The sequence below is a fragment of the Nyctereutes procyonoides genome, unplaced genomic scaffold, assembly GCF_905146905.1.
Source record: "Nyctereutes procyonoides isolate TBG_1078 unplaced genomic scaffold, NYPRO_anot_genome, whole genome shotgun sequence".
Lineage (NCBI taxonomy): Eukaryota > Metazoa > Chordata > Mammalia > Carnivora > Canidae > Nyctereutes > Nyctereutes procyonoides.
This window is the reverse complement of record NW_026575043.1, coordinates 41,399,123-41,420,416: the sequence shown is the minus strand read 5'-3', so window position 1 is coordinate 41,420,416 and position 21,294 is coordinate 41,399,123. Positions and strand designations below refer to the sequence as shown.

The 21,294-nt window shown below is 44.0% G+C and overlaps 1 protein-coding gene and 1 pseudogene across 2 annotated transcripts in view; one reads left to right on the top strand and one right to left on the bottom strand.

Annotated features, from left to right (window-relative positions):
- AP1B1 (adaptor related protein complex 1 subunit beta 1) overlaps nucleotides 1-19,854 on the bottom strand; it is a 57,021-nt gene extending 37,167 nt beyond the window's left edge. Inside the window, exon 1 of one of the 2 annotated variants that reach the window (XM_055322522.1) lies at nucleotides 19,708-19,854. The gene's annotated coding sequence lies outside the window, so the exon portion shown is untranslated. The remainder of the gene's footprint in view (nucleotides 1-19,707) is intronic. The other variant, XM_055322521.1, reaches the window with a different exon arrangement.
- Nucleotides 3,403-3,787, top strand: LOC129508311 (ATP synthase membrane subunit K, mitochondrial-like; annotated as a pseudogene).
- Nucleotides 19,855-21,294: the final 1,440 nt, after the last annotated feature.

The following is a 21,294-nucleotide window of genomic DNA, read 5'->3' as shown; positions in this document are numbered from 1 at the left end:
ACCTCCCAGGGCAAAAGTCACAGTGTGAAGTGCTGTTCTAAGGCAATAGAACAAAGTACCAAGGCTCCCTTGTTCATTCAACACTTACTGCATATCTACTATGTACCTTCAATGGTTCCCCTTGATCAACAGATGAAAGATTAAAGAAGCTACACAGTGGCCAAGTACCCTGGATACATGGCAGAGCCTTCTGGAGTTGTTCTAACATTTAAGAAGTTATCATTTACTGAGTCCCTATTACAGTCAAGGGTTTTACACACATTATCTCATTTAGTTCTACCAATAAGATACCTGGCTTTAACCCTACGTTACAGCTGAGTAAACTGAGGCTCACGGTTAAGTAACTTGCCCAAAGTCACATGGCTTGTAAATGGTTAGACTGGGAGACCATCTTAAGGGCTGCCTGAGCTCAGCAGCTGTATTCTATCAATGACAGAATTCTGCTTCTCCCATCCAAAAGGGAGGATGGAGCCCTGACAGTTGCTAAGGACTCAGTCCAAAAACCAGAAGACTTTCAATTACAACTATCCAGTCCTACTTATACGGTAAGTGTACAGAATGTTTAAGATAATGTCTTAAACATGAAATCCAATCAGTCAGTACAGAAAACCACACAACCAAAAAAACAAACATCTGAATGGAAAAAACAACTCACTTTTCACTTTGTCCCTTCTGTTGCCTCCATGGGAGAGACTGAAACATAGAACCCATCGAGGGCACTTGTGACCAGCACCAGGTGTTACATGTAAGTAATGATCATTAGATTCTACTCCTGAAACCAATATTACACTGTATGTTAACTAACTAAAATTTAAATAAAAACCTGAAACTAATTAATTAGCTAAAAAAACAGAGCCTATTAACATCTTCTTTCAGTGCATTACTATGTGGGAGCAAGATGGAGATTACTGGTGGGATGGATGTAGGGAGGTCAAGAATCATTTCAAAAGTCTCTGGAAATAAAGCTGACATAGCTACTCTCCAACCCAACTGAATTCTCCAGACTAAGCTGGTATTCATGGCAGGACGGCAATGAGGCTGCTCCCCAACTGAGGCACCCAATAGATTTGGTCTCGGTAAGCAATGGGGAACAAATATGTGCTGTCTTGGGGCTGCCTTAAATCCTCTGTGGATCCCATTAAAATAAAGGAATAAAGGCTTCACTGACAAAATAGTACAAAGGAAAAAACACAATTCTACCTTTCTTTTGCTTTGCAAGGTTGAAAAGGGATGATGGCACTTTTCTGTAGGAAGTGCAGGAAAGAGCAGAAGGGACTGCTGTGTCTGATAATGACAGACCCACAGTGGGGACTCTAACTTGCAGATCCTGGCAGCAGGAGTCAGGGCTATGGACGGATCCACAAACGGAGGAGCCACATCAGCCTGGTCCATGGCTCTGTCCATCTCCCCCTTCATAACCGGCCCAGGGTTCTGCATATGGTCAGTGTTGAGTTGGTAGTTGTTAAAAGAAATGAAAAGGGGCCAATGAACATCCTGGGGAGCCTTGGCTTGCTCTTTTGACAAATCTGTTATGTAACTATTTAGCATTTGTTTCCTAAAGGAGTTTACTTACAGTGAAAACAATTTTCTTTTGAGCATAAATAAAGTTATTTTCTCGGAGAAATCTCACCAATTTAGAGGTTCTTTATGGAGTGCTGAGAATGAGCAGGTAAACAAGAGAAGAGGATGTCTACCACATAACAAAGGGCTGTGTGAGTTCAGAAGTCACAGGTGTGAGCACAACTGACAGAAGTATCCAAAATAGAAGTACCTCATTTCTCAAAGTTAGGTTTAGTCTAAGAGGGATTGATGAAAGCAAAGGGGCCAAAAATTAAAGAATCGCAATAACATATAAACCCCTCCACTGTTAAATCTAGAAGGAAACCGAAGTGAACAAAAAGCAAAAACTACCTTAGATGTCTAACTTCATCACTGTCCCGAAATTCTTCCTTTTCCAGGAGAGGAGGCTGTTGGAGGCTTTCCCCTTATCTGCAGGCACAACACAACATCTGGGGGCCCTAAGTTCCGAGAACACAACTTCCTAGGGACAGATTTGTGTTGTATGCAACTGCCCAGGTGGAGGAGAGATTGGGAAGCTTCTTTTGGGGAGGGGGGGGTTAAAAAAAGCAACAGAGTCACTAGGTCAGCTAATTTAGACCACCACCACAGTTGCTGATACCCCAATAGCATTAAGCTTTGATGACACTCTTCCTTTTACAGGTGCTAAGTAACTACTCACAACTTAAAATGTTATCCAGTGTGAGTGCTGGTTCCTTTTCTCTGGAGTATCTATTTCGCATATCCCTCTGCAAAGGGCCCAACGGGACTGATGATGCAGAAATCGTATCTCTCTGAAGTTGTTTTCACATAAAGGAAATTAAAGTGAAAGAGGAAGGGAAAGTAGAGAGAAGTGAAAATGTTTCTGCAAAGCCACCCAGAGCACAGATTTTAAAAACCTCATTTCACTGTGGAAGATCAATTGCACCTTGTTGATCTGCTAAGGGTGGCTATCTCCTGTGTCCTTCCTCTGCAGTTACCTCTTAGATGTTAGTGCAAGAGATATTTCATTCTCTCTGCAGGAATGGAAAAAACCCTACAGTTCAGTTTAAAGGATCAGACTTGTGGATGTCACAGGAAAGATGGATTTCCCTGGTATTGCTCACCTACTGCCATATATTGCATGCCTACTAATGGAGGCCCCAGGGGCTAAGACTTTGTTTGATGGATCTGATTGTATACATGAGCCACAACTAAAAGCAAGCAGCCAATTCAGGCAAGAAAAAGCTTACAATTCGGTCTTTGGAAGTGCCAGGACACTCTTTAAAAACCAATAATTGGGCAGCCCCGCCTGCAGCCCAGGGCATGATCCTGGAGCCTGGGGATCAAGTCCCAAGTCGGGCTCCCTGCATGGAGCCTGCTTTCCCTCTGCCTATCTCTCTGCCTCTTTCTCTCTCTCTGTTTCTCATGAATAAATAAATAAAATCTTAAAACAATAATTGGGGGAATTTTTGGTTTGGAAAAATTGCTATGGCCAGTGTGATGAGTCACACTGCATTTACAGGCTAAGGGAGGGGAGGGAAAGTCAAAATTAAAGAGGGGCACACCTGGAAGGACTGGTTTTGTCTGTGAGGAGCCATGGATGCTGTCCTTACCTTAAATCTACCTTCCCACTTTGATCCTATAATACCAGAACCAGTCCCTGTTCATCTTACTTTAAAAAAAAAAAAATCCTCCTGACGCTCCTATTTTCCCTTACCTCTAGGCTTAAAGCAAAGAAATTGAGTAACAGCTGGCCCGTTGAATGCGTGCGGGACAGGTGGCTTCTTCCAGCTGGCTGCAGGTTAGCTGCGTACATTGAAGGACACAACCAGTGGAATTGCTACCTTTTGCAAGACTGAAATCATGGCAGGTCCAGAAACTGATGCCTAGTTCCATTTCACTGGCACCAAAAAATATTTCAACTCTTATACTCTCACAGGTAGAATGAATTGTGTTTTGGCCACATATAGAGGCATTGCTTTGAGGATTTTTTTTTTAAATATTTTTTAATTTTTTTATTTATTTATGATAGGCACACAGTGAGAGAGAGAGAGGCAGAGACACAGGCAGAGGGAGAAGCAGGCTCCATGCACCGGGAGCCCGACGCGGGACTCGATCCCGGGTCTCCAGGATCGCGTCCTGGGCCAAAGGCAGGCGCCAAACCGCTGCGCCACCCAGGGATCCCGCTTTGAGGATTTTATACTTCAAATTAAGGTCTAAAAAAACACCAGCTGTGAAAGCAATATAAATGGACTTTAACTTGGACCTCATCTGTTAACTTCCCATGCTTGGAGAAGCTAATGTCAACTTATCATGTGATACTCAATTTGTACAATAAATTATGAACCTGGGGGAAAAAACTGAGTAACAAAGCCTGAAATAGAGTAGTTTTATGTTTTCTAGAACTATAAAGAAGTCCTTGGTGAGAATCACTGACACACTGGTTAGGACAAAGATGTATTGTAATCTAAGAGTGGAACTGAGGACCTAGAGAGAAAATGGAAGGGGAAAAAAATCATAAAAATATTCCCAGCTAAAGACTTTGAATTTTAGCCACTGGATTTTTAGGTTTAAGGAAAAAAAGGTCCTCAACACTTTTTAAATTTGTGAAGTTTCACATATCTTTTTTTTTAAATTTTTATTTATGATAGTCACACACAGAGAGAGAGAGAGAGAGAGGCAGAGACATAGGCAGAGGGAGAAGCAGGCTCCACGCACCAGGAGCCCGACGTGGGATTCGATCCCGGGTCTCCAGGATCGCGCCCTGGGCCAAAGGCAGGCGCCAAACCGCTGCGCCACCCAGGGATCCCAGTCTTCACATATCTAAACGTAGTTTTATAAACAAGAGCTAAAGAATCTGAGCTTTAAGCTAATAAAATGAATTTAAATCTATAAAAATACATTAAGAAAATAAATCCTGGGGATGCCCGGTGGCTCAGTGGTTTAGCGCCTGGCTTCGGCCCAGGGCGTGATCCTGGAGTCCCAGAATCGAGTCCCACATCAGGCTCCCTATATGGAGCCTGTTTCTCCCTCTGCCTGTGTCTCTGCCTCTCTCTCTGTGTGTCTCTCATGAATAAATAATAATAAAAATCTTAAAAAAAAAAAAGAAACCCTGAATATATTTCAACTTTTCTCCAAGATCTCAAATTTGCTAAAGATAACAATAATTATTTTATTTTTATCATTATTTTTTAAGTAGGCTTCATGCCCAACACAGGGCTTGAACTCATGACTCTGTGATGAAGAGTCATGTGCTCTACCAACTGAGCTGACCAGGTGCCTCAACAATAATTATTTTATTTTATTTTATTTTATTTTTAATAATTTTAAAAGAAAGAATTCTGAACTGATGTTAATTTACTTCATCTCTATGATCCAATTCCTCTCTTGAAAATGGAGACAGCAGCACTTGCTGTTTTACTTAGTTCACTCATTTCTTCTGATAGGTAACCATGAAGGAATAAAAGTACACTGACAAGCATAAATATCATGGAGTTCCACTTACATGAAATTCTAGATAAGAAGAAGAGGCGAAACTAACTTACGGTGGTAGAAGTCAGATTATTGGAGGTTTCTAGCTGAGAAGGACTGTCTTGAATGGGGCACAAAAGAACTCTAGGGGTGATGAAAATGATCTGTATCTCGATGCAGATACTGGCCAAACGGTACACTTAAGAACTGACATTTCCGGCAGCCCGAGTCGCTCAGTGGTTTGGCGCCTGCTTTTGATTCAGGGTATGATCTCGGAGTCCCATGATCGAGTCCTGCATTGGGATTCCTGCATGAGGCCTGCTTCTCCCTCTGCCTGTGTCTCTGCTGCTCTCTTTCTCTCTGTGTCTATCATGAATAAATAAATAAAATCTTAAAAAAAAAAACCCTGACATTTCATTTGGTGTAAATCACACAAATATTGAATTTTTAAAAAATAGCAAAACCCAATGCTGAAGAAGAAAAATGGAAGGCTGTATAATCTAGAGGAAACAAAGCCTTTCTGAAATAAATAAAGGAGCCTTAAAAGACTATGAGTTCGATTACATAAAAATTAAGTTTTCCTGCATGGCCAAAAACATAATAAAAAAACAAAAACATATGATAATCACACACACATAAATTTCCATCACATCCCAGACAAAAGTCTATTTTCCTTAATACGTAAAAAGTACCTAAAATAGGAGAATAGCAAAGAACATGGTGAGTTCACAGGAAGTGAAGAATAATGGTTTAAGCTTACTTATAAGAGAAACTGAAGTTACAATGAAATATCATCCAGTAACTACTGGACTGGTAAAGACCCAAAAGTCTGATAACATCCCATGTTGGTGCTGATGTGGGAAAACAGATACTCTTAATGCTAATGAGAGTCTAAATTGCTACAATATCTACACCAATTTGGCAACAACTATCAAAATTGCAAAGATGCTGACCTTTGATCCAGCAAATCTGCCTCTAGGAATTTATTCTTTTTTTTTTTAAGATTTTATCTATTTATTTATTTGAGAGAGAGAAAGTGCAGGAGCAGCAGATGAGAGAGAGAGAGAGAGAGAGAGAGAATCTCAAGCAGACTTGGTGCTGACTGCAGAGTTCGACCTGGGGCTTGATCCGCCATGAGACCATGACCTGAGCTGAGCTGAAACCAAGAGTCAGACGCTTAACCAGTTTAGCCACCCAGGCACTGCTAGGAATTTATTCTATATGTACAAAAGCTATGTATATACAGTTATTCATGTATTCATGCAACCTTCTTAAAATAGCAAACTATTATAAACACCTTAAATGTCCTTCCATAGAAGGTTTTTTTAAAAAAATTATGGCATAACAGGGGTACCTGGCTGGCTTAGTCAGTAAAGCATATGAACCTTGATCTCAAGGTCATGAGTTCAAGCCCCATGTTGAGCAGAGAGATTACTTATTTTTTAAAAAAAGAAATTTGGGGCACTAAAGTTGATTGAGCATCCGACTCTTGATTTTGGCTCAGGTCATGATCAGGTCATGAGATTGAACCCATTGAGCTCTGCACTCAGCATGGAGTCTATCTGTCCCTCCGCTCCTCCCCCTACTTGTGTGCTCTCTCTCTCAGATAAGTAAAACCTTAAAAAAAAAAAAAAAAAAGGGTAAACAAGAAAAGTTAACAATCTTTTCCTCCAGAAAAGAAGCTGGATTGCCAAGGGATGGGGTGAGAGACTGATCCTTCATCACTCACCAGCTTACATCTTGGGAATTTTATATCCCATGCATGTATCACTTCTTTCAAATATAATAGTTTAGGAAACAATGGGACATCTATTCAAAAACTCTGTTCCTTGGCCCATGCTTATCCTTAGTCTCAGCTCAAACACTGCTGCCACATAGAAGCTTTCTCCAGACCCACAGGGGCAGAGGCCTCCCTGATATCTGACTCAGTCACATCATGATTTCTCCACAGCCCTCCTCATGACTCTAATTTGGGATCTGTCCTGTTTACTGCTGTCAACCCAATGGCATTATGCCTGGCACATTACAGGAGCTCATCAAATGTGTGCTGACAAAATTAATGAAAAGACAAGCTCCCAGAGAAACTACAAAACCAGAGGCCTATAAAAGATCAAGATAAGAGGACTCTCTGATGGGGCACCTGGGTGGCTCAGTTAAGCATCTGCCTTCAGCTCAGGTCAGGATTCCAGGGTCCTGGGGACAAGCCTTACTTCAGGCCGTCGGAGTCTGCTTCTTCCTCTTCCTCTGCCCCTCCTCCTGCTTACACTTGTACCCACACTCTCCCTCTCAAATAAACATCTAAAAAAAAAAAAAAAAAAAAAAGAGGACTCCCTGTTCCCTGATGAGACCAGAGGGACAATGGGACAGACTAGAGACATAAGCCTTTGTAGTTAACTTTCAACCAACAAGGTAAGGATGATCCAATGCCAAGATGGCTTGCCAGGAAATCTAGCTTTGCTACCAAGAGTTGTATGACCCTGGGCAAATGCCTCCATCTCTGGGCCTTATTTTTCCCAATTGTCAAACAAGAGAATTCAACCAGACCAATGGCTTTTCAAGCCCCTTCTTGCTTTTAAACTGTTTAAAACAAAAATAGAGTTGTCCTGGTTGACTTAAGTATGGGGGACCTAGAACTCAGCTCATTCCACTATGTCCAACTCCCCTTCTTCACCAGGGGCCCTTTAGACAACTTACAGTTCCACAGGACAACAGTTTCAGTTTATTAAATGACAGATAAACTCCATCCCACATCTCAGGTGTCACCATTCTCTGCTAGATGAGAAATCCATTTCCTCACCAATGAGTGTTCTCCCAAGATATCAAACAAGAAGAAATGGAGCACGATCATTCTCAGAGCATGACAGAAGATGTTTCCAAGGGACAAGAGTAAACAGATTCAGAATGCAGCCAGTGCCACCAAACCTTATTAGGTCTTCAGTAGTCTTCCTTTCCTTCAGTAAGGAAAACAATAGCAAGTCAAATGATTCCCCAAATGGCCTGCCAATGGCCAAGGAAAGGACTTTTCTAGTCTCAGGGTAGTGATTCATGCCAGAGCAACCCATGCTCTGCAAACAGATGAGAAGCATCAAGTTGGTAGCACTAGAACAATGCAATGCATACCATGGGCCCTCAGTGAATTAACAAGGGAGACAGTATTGTGAAATTAGCCAGAGAAGCGGCTTCAGAAAAGGGAGAGGGGAAAGGAAAGGAGATACTTGGCAAGGTCTGATCCAACTGCCAAGACTCATCTCTGAATTCAAGGATATTTGGGCAGAGAAAAATGATCTCTGGAAGTCTGTGTTGGTGGCTTCCAACTTCAGTGCTGTTTAAAAACAGTTACTGTTAATCCCTTGCCTGATGAAGAGAGGTTCAGAAACATGCTCCAGGCACATGTTAGCTCAAGGACAGTCAAGACTATGCTAGGAAGAATAAATAAAAGGGAATAGCATGGTGCTACTTTTTCTTTTTCATTTAGAACAGAAAAGCCAAACTTTTTTTTTTTTTTAATTTATGATAGTCACACAGAGAGAGAGAGAGGGAGAGGGGCAGAGACATAGGCAGAGGGAGAAGCAGGCTCCATGCACCGGGAGCCCGACGTGGGATTCGATCCTGGGTCTCCAAGATCGTGCCCTGGGCCAAAGGCAGGTGCTAAACCGCTGCGCCACCCAGGGATCCCAGAAAAGCCAAACTTTAATTATCCCCATGTGTGGCTGTTTCAGTTCTGTCTCAAAGGCACAGGTTAATTCATTCAAAATATTCCCTTACTCTGTGCCATTCTCTGGATTGTGTTCCTTCCCTATGAAGCCTAGAGTTTATAATAAAGACAATGATTCTACTCACCACCCAGCAATTATTTATGGCTGCTCATCAGTCTAAGTCTCCTTTTAAAAAGGAAAAGGTCCTCACAGGAAAGTCCTAAAGTTCATTTTATAGACAAGGAAACAGGTAAGGCCACCTTGAAGATTAAAAGGGTGACTCAGCAGCAGTAGAGAAACCAGATTTCAGACTTTCTCTCTCATATGCGGTCACCAAACTCAGGCTCTTTCAAGTCGGTTTAATAACTGAGAAAATAAGCTGTGCTTTTCTTTGGGCTTGGTGTGAAATTCAGAACAAAGGGAGCAATGGTAGTAGTGATGGCAAACAGATGTGCTCTATGGGCCAGACACTACATAAAGATTTTCACATTTAATCTTCACAATAATCTGTGGAAAAAGTACTGATAATATCACAAGTTTACAGATGAGGAAAGTGAAGCCCAGAGAGACCAAAGTATTTATTTGTCTGGAGTCACACAGCTAGAAAATGGTAGTATTGATACTCTCTACCCTTGCCCCATAATGAGGTCCCAGAGGTCCCACTCTACCCAGCAAATCAACTTCTCTTTGAATGAAGTCCTGGCAGAATCACACACACACACTCCAAGCTAACAGATACACGAAATATGTTGCCACATATCCCTTCAGAGTCTCTCAAACGTTGAATTACAGGTTATTTAAGAGCCAGCCCATCCAGTTTGGACAACAGGAATGTCAAGTTTGTTAACATGCCTAGCGAAAGCCTGTCTGGATGAAGTTGCCGAGTTATGGGTCTCTTGGGATTTGGACGAAGCGTAGTTAGCCAAAATCAATCTCCTCAGACCCACTAGCAATTAAAGCCTCAAAATGAAAAGGAAGTAAAGGCACACACATGCCACATGCAAATTTTCTTATATTAGCACTGATTCTTTATAACCTAATTCTAGAATCATGTGCCAGTTCTCAACAATCTACAGACAGTAATGCTTGAAAAGATCTGCTGTCAAGAAAAAGTAAAGTTCATGGGGCACCTGGGTGGCTCAGTGGTTGAGTGTCTGCTTTTGGCTCAGGGCATAATCCTGGGATCTTGGGATAGAGTCCTGCATCAGGCTCCCTGTGGGGAGCCTGTTTCTCCATCTGCCTATGTCCCTGCCTCTTTCTCTGTGTCTCTCATGAAAAAATACAAAAAATCTTTAAGATAGGAAAAGAAAAGTTCCTTTGACTTGAAAAAGAAACAGGGGCTTCTTCTGAATAATACTTAATCAAGAAGAAGAGAAAGAGGCCAAAGACTATAGAACGAGGTCCCTTTAAATCTCAGTTTTCGCATCTACGCAACAGGAATACTTTCTGAAGATCTGTCAAGTGTAGAGTCATCCATTCAGCACGTGTAACAGCATGGGTCACTGTCAGCTCTGAGACTGACATTATGCCCCACACAGGAGCGTGTACATAAGCAGACAAAGGAGAGTTCTCCCGTTGGGCTCTTACAGATGCAGAGCCCAAGTAAAGGACTGCAGGTGAATAGCAGAGCAATCATGCTTTCCATACAAGTACCACCACTCTTCAGAGGAGGGTTCTGAGACTGGGACAACACGTAGGGAAGCCCTCTCAGATGAAGAAGGGCTTGCTAGGACAGAAAAAGATGAGTCACATTTGGAAAGGGAGGGCTGAGGGTAACCTGGAGAAGACCCACAAGATGTCAGCATAACTGAGACTAAATCACCAGCAACACTGACTGGGGTGTGGGCTTTGTGCTAAATGTTTTTTTTTTTTTTTTTTTTTTTATTTCTTTATGATAGTCACAGAGAGAGAGAGAGAGGCAGAGACACAGGCAGAGGGAGAAGCAGGCTCCATGCACCGGGAGCCCGGCGTGGGATTCGATCCCGGGTCTCCAGGATCGCGCCCTGGGCCAAAGGCAGGCGCTAAACCGCTGCGCCACCCAGGGATCCCAATGTGCTAAATGTTTTATAGCCCTTCTCTCATTTAATTCTCAAGGTAATCCATTTACAAATAAAGAATTAAAGATGCTGAGAGAGGAGCAACTTATCCAAAGCCAAAACAAGCATGTGTGTTCAGGAATTTATGAGAACCCCTGCCTGGTTGAAGGCAAGGACTTGGAAGGGAAAGGAGATGAGGTTAGGCAAGGAAGGATGAGATTCAAGGATGGTCTTGGATGCTAGTGCATATTAGATCCTGCTGGCAAAAGGTGCAGTGGTCCTGTCAGATGACAAGTCTCATGCAGAAGAGCATTTGACATTGTTTATCGCTCCTTGAATACTCCGAAACACTTTCTTTCCCTGGATTCCAGGATGCCATGCACTCTGCCTTTCCGTCTACCCCACTACCTGCTCCTTCTCAGTCTCCTTTGTTGGTTCTTCCTCCTCTTCCTCTTCATCCATCAGAGGGCCCACAGGTCAGGCTTAGTACCTCTCTTTCCTTCCCTACCAATGCTATCTTGCCTCCTTGGTGAGCTCATCCAGTGTCAAGGCTTTAAGTGTCATCTACATGCTGACAACCCACAAGTGTATGTCCCCAGGCCCTTACATCCCCAGGCCCAATTTCTCTAGTGAACTCCCAGCTCATATATCCAAACTGCCTAATCAACACTTGAACTTGAATATCTATATAGCTAACAGGCAGATCAAACTTAACATGATAAAAACTGACTTCCTGGACTGTGGGCCACCAGGGTCGGTGAAGGATCTCAAGATGGCTGGGTGAAAACTTGCTCTAAAAACCACTGACTGGGACACCTGGGTGGCTCAGTGGTTGAGTGCCTCCCTTCGGCCCAGGGCATGATGCTGGAGTCCCAGGATCGAGTCCCACATCGGGCTCCCTGCATGGAGCCTGCTTCTCCCTCTGCCTGTGTCTCTGTCTCTCTGTGTGTCTCCCATGAATAAATTAATAAAATAGTAAATAAAATAAATAAAATAAAATAAATAAATAAAATAAATAAAATAAAAAAAAAAAACCACTGACTGGGTAGCTTTTGGGGAGATCATACCCCGAAACCAGAAGGCCATTGCCAACTCCCTGAAATCCTGGAATGAGATGCTTACCTCCAGGTTGGCTACTCTTCCTGAGAAACCACCTGCTACTGACTGGGCTTACTACAAGGCCAATGTGGCAAAGGCTGGCTTGGTAGATGACTTTGAGAAGAGGTTTAATGCCCTGAAGGTTCTTGTGCCAGAGGATAAATACACTGTCCAGGTGGATGCTGAGGAAAAAGAAGATGTGAAAAGCTGTGCTGAGTTTCTGTCTCTCTCAAGGCCAGGATTGAAGAATATGAAAAAGAGCTGGAGACGATGAAGAACATAATTCCATTTGATAAGATGGCCATTGAGGACCTGAATGAAGTCTTCCCAGCAACCAAATTAGACAAGAAGTATCTCTATTGGCCTCACAAGCCAATTGAAAATTTATAAACTTGAGTTGAGGAGAAAGCCCTGGCCCTCATATTATAAACGTTGGACTTAAAAATTAAAAATAATAAATAGGGATCCCTGGGTGGCGCAGCGGTTTGGCGCCTGCCTTTGGCCCAGGGCGGGATCCTGGAGACCCGGGATCGAGTCCCACGTCGGGCTCCCGGTGCATGGAGCCTGCTTCTCCCTCTGCCTGTGTCTCTGCCTCTCTCTCTCTCACTGTGTGCCTATCATAAATAAATAAAAAAAAAAAAAATTAAAAAAAAAATAAATAATAAATAAATAAAACTTTTAAAAATCTGACTTCCTGCTTCTCCCCATCCCTCAACTGGCTCATCTGCAGTTTTCATTATCTAGTTACTGCCAACATCTTTAGCAGAGTCTCAGGCCAAAAATCTCAGTTATCTTTGACAACACACATTCTCATATCCTACATCTAATCTATCAGCAAATGCTACTGGGGTCTACCTTCAAAATGAATCCAGAATCCATAAGGCGGCTTTCACCAGCTCTAAGACACCATCACTTTTAATTGGGATTAAAACTGCTTCCACACTGCTCTCTACAACCTACTTCAGCACCAGGCAGAATGATCCCATTATAGTCTAAGTCAGTGGTACTCCTCTGTCCAAAATCCTCCAATGGTTCCCTGTCTCAGAGTAAAAGCCAAAATCTCTACCATGGCATTATGGACTATGGGCCATATGAGACACATATCCTTTCTGGTTCTCTCTCACACACATACACACCATTCATCATTACTTCTTTAAACTTTTCTCCCATTGTTTTCTCCATCATTTCCTCAATTCTAGCCATACGGGGTCCTCTTTGATGATCCTTGAACACAAGAAGCATGTTTCTACAATGTTTGTACATATGGTACAATTGCCAGGGAGGGAGGCTCTTTCTCCAGATAGCATCATGGTTCAGTCCCTCATCTCTTTCAAATCTCACTCAAATGTCACTTTCTCTGACCACTTTGATATCGTACACATCCAGGGCGCCTGGGTACCTCAGCGATTGAGCATCAGCCTTTGGCTCAGGGCGTGATCCCCGGGTCCAGGGACTGAGTCCTGCATCAGGCTCCCTGTGGGGTGCCTGCTTCTTCCTCTGCCTATGTCTCTGCCTCTCTCTGTGTCTTTCATGAATAAATACATAAAATCTTAAAAAAAAATTGTACACCTCCCCAACCAATCCCCCCAACTCCCTATCCTTCTTTCCTCCTTTTGTATTTCTTCAAGGTACTTATCACCAACATACTATAAAATATATTTATATCATCTATTTTTTTCTCCCTCCATAATGTACTCCATAAGGACAAAGACTGTCCATTTTATTCACTACTGTATCCCTACCTCCTAGACTATTACTTGGCAAATAGTAGGTGCTCAATAAACATCTGAATGATTAGTGCTCAACTCTCTTCTCAGGGAAATTTCAAGTTTTGTAAACCAATCTCAGCTTCCCCATGTTCCACTCACAGGGTGTGCCAGCATCAGACATGCATCTGCTCTGGTTGTCAAGTTATTTTGATAAAACTAAAGTTGAAAATGCCAAATTCCTTAGCTCATTTTAAAGCCGATAAATGGAAGACAAGTAAATAAAGAAAAGAGAGAAGAAAGAGCAAAGGGCAGAAGACCAGGTGGCAAGAGCTCTGATGGGAGAAATGTCCAGGCCACCTCCCCATCCCCCGGCTCCCACAGGCATCAGTTGAAAGAGACTAGAGCTGCTGAAGGAGGGGATGCAAATGCTGGTGGCAGAGGGCTCTGACATAGCTATGATGTGAACACAGGCAGCCCCTTCCCTCTCTCTATAACCCTCTAGGCCCACAGGCCTTCTGTGTTCTTTTGTCAAGCTCTTCACTGCTTTTGCACTTGCTGAGCCTTCTGCCTGGATTATCCTCTCCAGATTCTAGAGTGGTTGTTCCAACTTATCTTTCAAATCTCGGCTTAAATGACATCACTTCAAAGATACTGACCCTGCACTCACTAAGTACATATTTTCTTGTCCTTACCCCCACCCCCACTCCTATTCATGTTTGCTGAGCACCTTTCACATGCCATAAACAGGTCTACACGCTAGGGATACAGCAGTGAATAAGTCAAACAAAAATCCTTCCCTTCATGGCGCATATATCTCAGTGGCAGACAGGGACCACCACAAGCGAGACATATAAGTACAATATATACTATCTGATGTAGCAACAAATGCTATGGAAAAAGAGAAAACAGGAAGGCGGATAGGGAGTGTGGAGGAGGGGAGGAAAGGAGGTTGAAATTTAACCAGCTGGCCACCTTGAGAAGGTGACAGGTGGCACTGTCTGGGGAAAGAGACTTCCAGGCTTAAGATAGTGAAAAGTGGGAGCATCCCTGGCTTGTCTGAGGAATAGCAGGAAAGCTGAGTGAGCAATGAGGAGGGTAGTGGGTTATGAGGTCAGAGGAGAATGGAGGGGGCTTCCAGGTCAAGGTTAGAACCCTGGCTTTTACTCTGAGTCAGGTGGAAGCCGCTAAAGGGTCTTGAGTAGATCTGACTTACACTTCAACATGCATTGGTTGCTATGCCTGTTTCTCTCATGGATTATCAGTTTTTCTAATTATTACATTTGTTTTCTATTTCTTCTGTTTCCTCCCAATCCCTACCTCATCAGAATGTAGTAAGTAACCCAAGGGCAGAAACTGGCTTGTTTACCTATCATCACACTTAGCCCAGTGCCAGGTATCCACTTGGGCTCAATAAATACTGAATGAATAAATGTATGAAGGCTCTGTCCTCAGTGTCTCAACATCCAGCCACCCGGCTTCATTCAGAGAATGGAGACCACAGAAGCAGACTCACCAGCTAATGAAATTTTGTCATTCCTCTCAATATGCGTAAGACCCTAAAAGCAATTAGGTATGGCAAAAAGTATGTCACCCGTCTATTCCTTTACAGAGCTCTATTTTAATGAATGTTTTTAGTGCTAAAAATGAACGATGAGGGACTGGTTTTATTTAAAAACATTTTTTAAAAAGATTTTATTTGGGATCCCTGGGTGGCGCAGCGGTTTGGCACCTGCCTTTGGCCTAGGGCGCGATCCTGGAGACCCGGGATCGAATCCCACATCGGGCTCCCGGTGCATGGAGCCTGCTTCTCCCTCTGCCTGTGTCTCTGCCTCTCTCTCTCTCTCTCTCTCTGTGACTATCATAAATAAATAAATAAAAATTAAAAAAAAAGATTTTATTTATTTAAAAAAATATTTTATTTATTCACAAGACACACACACACACACACAGAGAGAGAGAGAGAGAGAGAGAGAGAGAGAGGGGCAGAGACACGGCAGAGGCAGAAGCAGGCTCCATGCAGGGAGCCTGATTTGGGACTTGATCCCGGGACTCCAGGATCATGCCTTGAGCCAAAGGCAGACACTCAACTGCTGAACCACCCAGGAGTCCCATGAAGGACTGGTTTTAAAGCTTTGAGACCTGACTTCCAAATCGACCATCTTCCAGCTCAAGTTCACAGAGGAGATGGCAAACCTGGGAGAGCAGTCACTAAGGCAGGCATCCTGGCTGCTGATGGAACTCTGGGAATTCTGACACAACCAGCCTCTTACCTTAACTAGAAGAGGTCTCCCAGCTTTGGGGAGACCCTCTTAATAAAGATCAGAGGTCAAGCCCAAGGCTAAAGACTGAAAAAACATGAGGCTTGAAAGTCTAAAACCACAGGCAAGCCCCTCCTCAGCTCCATTAAATAACAGGAGACCATCTAAGAACAAGGAGTAGGGAAAGGAAAGGTGGCCACAGCAGGTTTGACAAGGGCTCTCCAGGAGTCTACACAACTTAACAGGTACAAGCATACCACCCCTGTAAAATGAGAGCTGCAATGTCACATACGTGAGGGATTTGTCAGGTTAAAACAGGTCAATACATATAAAGCCTTCAGTCGTGCCCAGCCCACCAAGTGCTTGATGAATGCTGGCCACTATTACTACAATGGGAAAGTGGCCACTAGCACCTCCTTGCTGCTCCCCAACTCCAGGTCTCTGGAGGCCCTGAAACACTCTAGTGGCTGGCTGGGTGGTAGCAACAGTAGCCTGAGAGTAGTTAATACTATCACTGATCAGACTTCTCCCTATCCCCCTGGAGTGATATGAAGACGGACAGATCATCTGGAAAGTGCTTTGAATTCCTTAGGAATCAAGAAATCCTAACAAGTCAATGCAATATTCATCTATTCGCTGACACTGAGAACATATGTGCCAGACATTTCACTAAGTGCTAGAGACACAGACTGTTAAAACACATCCCCCCCCTCCCCGCAAGGATTAAGGGCTGTTTACTTAGAAGACAGGCAAGTGAACATGACAACCCATCATGAGCAGTGCCACAGGACACTGAGGAGGTTCAGGCCTGCAAGGTCAGAGAGATGATCAGATGGGAAGCTCCAACTAGTGGCCCAGCAAAGAAAGAGGCATGTGTGACAAGAAATGGTGTCCAGGCAGTAAGGAGAACACAAGGTAAGGACACAGAGGTAAAAAAAGTTAGGAGTTGCAGAAGTGGCAAGTAGCTGAATTTGACAGGAGCCTGGGAAGAGATAGAAGTGGGGAGTGGGGGCAACCCCGGTGGCTCAGAGGTTTAGCGCCGCCTTCAGCCCAGGGTGTGATCCTGGAGACCAGGGATAGAGTCCCACATCGGGCTCCCTGCATGGAGCCTGCTTCTCCCTCTGCCTGTGTCTCTGCCTCTCTCTCTCTCTCTCTCTCTCTCTCTCTCTGTGTGTGTGTGTGTGTCTCTCATGAATAAATAAAATCTTAAAAAAAAAAAAAAAGAAGTGGGGAGTGGGAGAGATAAGGCAGGAGAGCCAAGCAGGAGTTAGCCCAAAAGGCCTTGAAGGCCACGATAAAGACTATGAATTTTAGCCTAAGAGCAATAAGGACTCATTGATGGATATTCAAGCAGTATTATTTTTTTTAAGGATTCCCCAAGTCACGTTTTCTCTCTGGTGTTATTTGTCTCTGTGTGAAAAGAAAAACAAAACACAAAAAATATTTCTGGGCTATGATCATGTATCAGTGACCTGACTCAGGCAAAAAAAAACCCAAACCAAACCAACAACAACAACAACAACAAAAACCTGTTCAGTAAAAGAAACATCTACATGTAACAGACACCCTCTCAAGCTTTCATAATTACACCAAAATGCAAAACCCATATTCAAGCCATGTTTGCTCACTGTCAGCATGTCCAGCTTTGGTGCCAGGCATGGGGGTTTTCTAGGAAGTGAGTAGTCAAGACATGCAACAGTTTCAGAAGATGACCAGAAAAAGATGAAAGCCCAAGCCCAAAGCCAGAAGGACCAACAAACTAAACTTGTTCTGAAACACTTTTAGGAAGTGAAACGAGAAGGGGGGTAGCAGTGTTGTGTATGTAAAGGTCTCTGTTTGCAGAAGGAAGTAATACCCTACAGACGAGGGTTGACAGCCTTCCTCAGAAAAAGGCCCCCAGTAGGCATCAACTGCCTAGGATCAAAGCACCCAACCACTAACAGTCTCTGCACAAATTTCCTTATCTAATTCCCCCACACACCAGTGGGGCAGGAGGTGGGGGATGGGGGGTGGCGGGATGAGAAGGTGGTAGTCACTATTATTTTAAAACTGAAGTAAAGGAGGCCCAGACTAAGTAAGCTGTCCAGGTCACACTACCAGGAAGCTGGTGAGCTGCTGAGCTGGGGTCAGAACCGAGGGTTAACTGAGGGAGTTAGGCAGTGTTTTTTCATTACACCTCCTAGCCCTTCAGGCTACTCAGGATGAAGCCTCTGCTCAAACCATACTCAACAGATAATTTCTCCACAACCTCTGAGGGATCTGACTCTAGAGGCCGGAGAAGGCTGGTGGGCTCAACTCAGGACAGGGAGCCAGATGCTCTGAGCTCTGCTCATGTTCCTACCATCTGTGACAAGTCGCTTCATCTCAAATCCTCCCTTGGAAGGATGGGGATAAGGTAACAATATTAAGTTTCTGCGAATTCAATGGAACTAGGAAAACAGATCATAGAGTTAAAAAAAAAAAAGTACTACAGTAATATTTATATCTCAGCTTTCTTCAGAAGCATGTGGAAACCTTAGCAGGTTCATTAAGGCTTGTAACACCCAGGAGTGGATAGGACGGCAGCAGGTCTTCCTTGTGCTGCTGTCAGGGAAACTGAGGCAGAACTGAAGCAAGTCAATGTCTGCAAAGGAATAAGGCTTCAGACTCAGTCTAGTCCTCCAGCCATCAGATGACCTCACCATTCCCAGGAAAGATGTGGCTCCCCAGCCAGGAAGCCAAGGAGTCTGCACTTTTCTCAGAGAGACAGAGACCCTCCCCTTGAGAATGTTCTTCAAGAACCTAGGGTCAAGAGATCCCTAAGGGTCATGTGCTTCCTCTCTTTATTTCAAAAGGAATGCAGCTCAACCACTGACAGGATCTGAATATTCTTAAATTAGCTTCATGAATAATTTGTTTTGAGTCTCACACTTCTCAATAGTCAAGAAAAACTTCCCTTTGACCCTGAAAGGTAGTCACTTATAGCAGTAGCCTGCAGAATTGTTTCATCCTAAACACGTAAATCAAATGTCCCTTACGAAGATTAGATTCAAAGTATTAAGGCTACATCTTTACAGAGCTTCGAATAAATACAATGGCAGCTAAAGATATTAAATACCTACACCCCTACACCCCAACCTTGCTCCAGTCTCTTTTGTCTCTGCACTTTGCAGGTCCCTGAGAGCCTGGGTAAGAACCCGGACTCTGCCTGCACCACAGGATTGACCTTATCATGTGTGGTTCAAGTTCTCTGTGCCTCAGTTTCTTCGTGGATAAAATGGGGATATCAACAACAGCTACCTCGCAAGGGCTGTTGAGAAGTTACACGTGGCATCGTACCTACTCTGCTTAGCACAGCGCATGAAACACAGTAGGAGCTCAATAAATAGTAGGTAGCATTTCGTCAGTATTTTTAGCATGATTACAGGTGTCCCCAGATAACCTGTCCATGAAACGCCAACGGATAGACCAAGCCCAAGCCTACCGCCGGGCAGGCGGCACAGAGCCGGTTCTTGATTTCTTTTCTTTTCTTTTTTTTTTTTTTTTTTTTTCCCTTTTTAAACCCTGGCAAAGAGATAAGGCCCTGAATGACTGGGAGGCCTCAGGATGTGAAGGGGGAAACCAGGACTCAGAGCGGAGTTTCCCCTCTGGCCAGGGGCGGACTCCTCCGGGCCTAAGTCTAGGAGTCTCTCCGGAGGACGCCCCAAGAGGGGATGCGGGCTGGGGCGCCTGGGATTCAGGCCGGCGGCCGAGCGTGAATGAATGAACCCGCAGTCCTTCTGCCGCGTCGGGGCTCGGGAAGCCACTCTCGCCCCTCTAGCGTCCCGTCCTCTCCGTGACCTCTGACCCCACAAACCCCCTCAGACCACCGCCTCCCCGCCCCACTCCTTCTCCTGCCTCTCCGGACTCCCCGCTTCCTCACCCGCAGGTCCGAACGGCTCCCGGCGCCACGGCACGGCTTGGCTCGCCAGCAAAATGTCCGCGGCCTCGTCCTCCCGCTCCCCCGGTGCGTCCGTGCCGCCGGCCGCTCGGAACCCCGCGGCTGTCACCTGCCGGGCGGAAGTGAGCTGCCCGCGCGTGGGCACTTCCGGTGGACGCACGGCCTGGGGGCGGGGTCAAGGGTGCAACCCGGGCGGGCGGTGGTGCCCGCGGGGCGGGGCCAGGAAGGGGCGGGGCCGAACGGCATTAACCCCTCCCCAGCCGCGGCCCAGCCTCGCCACTGCCTCCCGTAGAGTGCTAAAAAATTAGCGAGCTACTCGCTAAGTAACTTAAGGTGGCGACTTTTAGAGCCATCTCTTGCTTTGGAAAACTGAGATTGAGAAAGGCAAGGTTTTGCTCAAGATCATTTACCTTATGAATGGAAGAGTCAGAACCAGAGCTGTAAATACAGTCTAGCCCTTGCTGCCCTTCAGTGCAGCCCTTTGGGAATTCGGCTGGAAAGGTAAACCCATGTACCTCCAAGGAAATTGATCCAAGAGAAACTTCTTAATATCTCATTTTTCCTTTTGCTGGGTCTGCCAGGATGTCAGTTCCTGTTATCACCTCACTCTCGATTCTGGTACTATTCACTTTCTCCTTATAATTTCCGATCATCCCCCTTGAAACAGTATTCTGTCCCTGCTCTTTAAAAATGTTTTACTTAAAAAAAAAAAAAATTAAAAAAAATGTTTTACTAGAAATGAGTGTAACTATGGCAAGCTCATATTCTGACTCTTACAGTATTTTCTTTTTGCCATGATAGTGATTTGATTAGTTAGATTTGGGCACATTTGTAATCAAGTACGAATGCCACCTCTGTCAAAGGTGTTTCAGCAAAGATAATAACTAAAGGTTTATAAACTAAACTTCAGATTGAGAAAAGAGCAGCTATTTTTTTAAAGTGGCTTATCACTAGGGCAGCCTGACTGGTTCAGTGGGTAGAGTGTATGATTCTTGATCTTGGGGTTATGAGTTCAATCTCCACTGTTGGGTGTAGAGGTTACTGAAAAATATAATCCTTTTTTTTAATTTTTTATTTTAGATTTTAAGTTTGTCAGGAAGAGGGTGCACAAGCTGGGGGAGCAGTAGGCAGAGGGGGAACCAAGCTCCTCAGTGAGCAGGGAACCCAATGTGGAACTCCATCCCAGGACTCAAAATGATAACCCCTGCTGAAGCAGATGCTTAACCAACTGAGCCACCCAGGCATCCCAAAATAAAATCTTAAAAAAAAAAAATAGAGGTTGCTTATTACCACATTATGAGTCTGTTAATGTTAAAGGAGTCAGGCTGAAACACAAGTCAGTTAAAATGATTTAGAAATCTAAAGTCACATTTCCCTGTTTCGTATATGTAAAGGTGACTTTACTGCTTCCTGATTTCTTTACAGGAAAAATAAAGAACATCTTGGGATTTTTTTTTTTTTTTGGTGGAAGAAGGGATTATTTCAATTATGAACTATAAACATATATAACTGGAGAGTATTATTTCTCATGTTTTAAACCACTCAGGTTAGCTAAGGATATATTTGTGT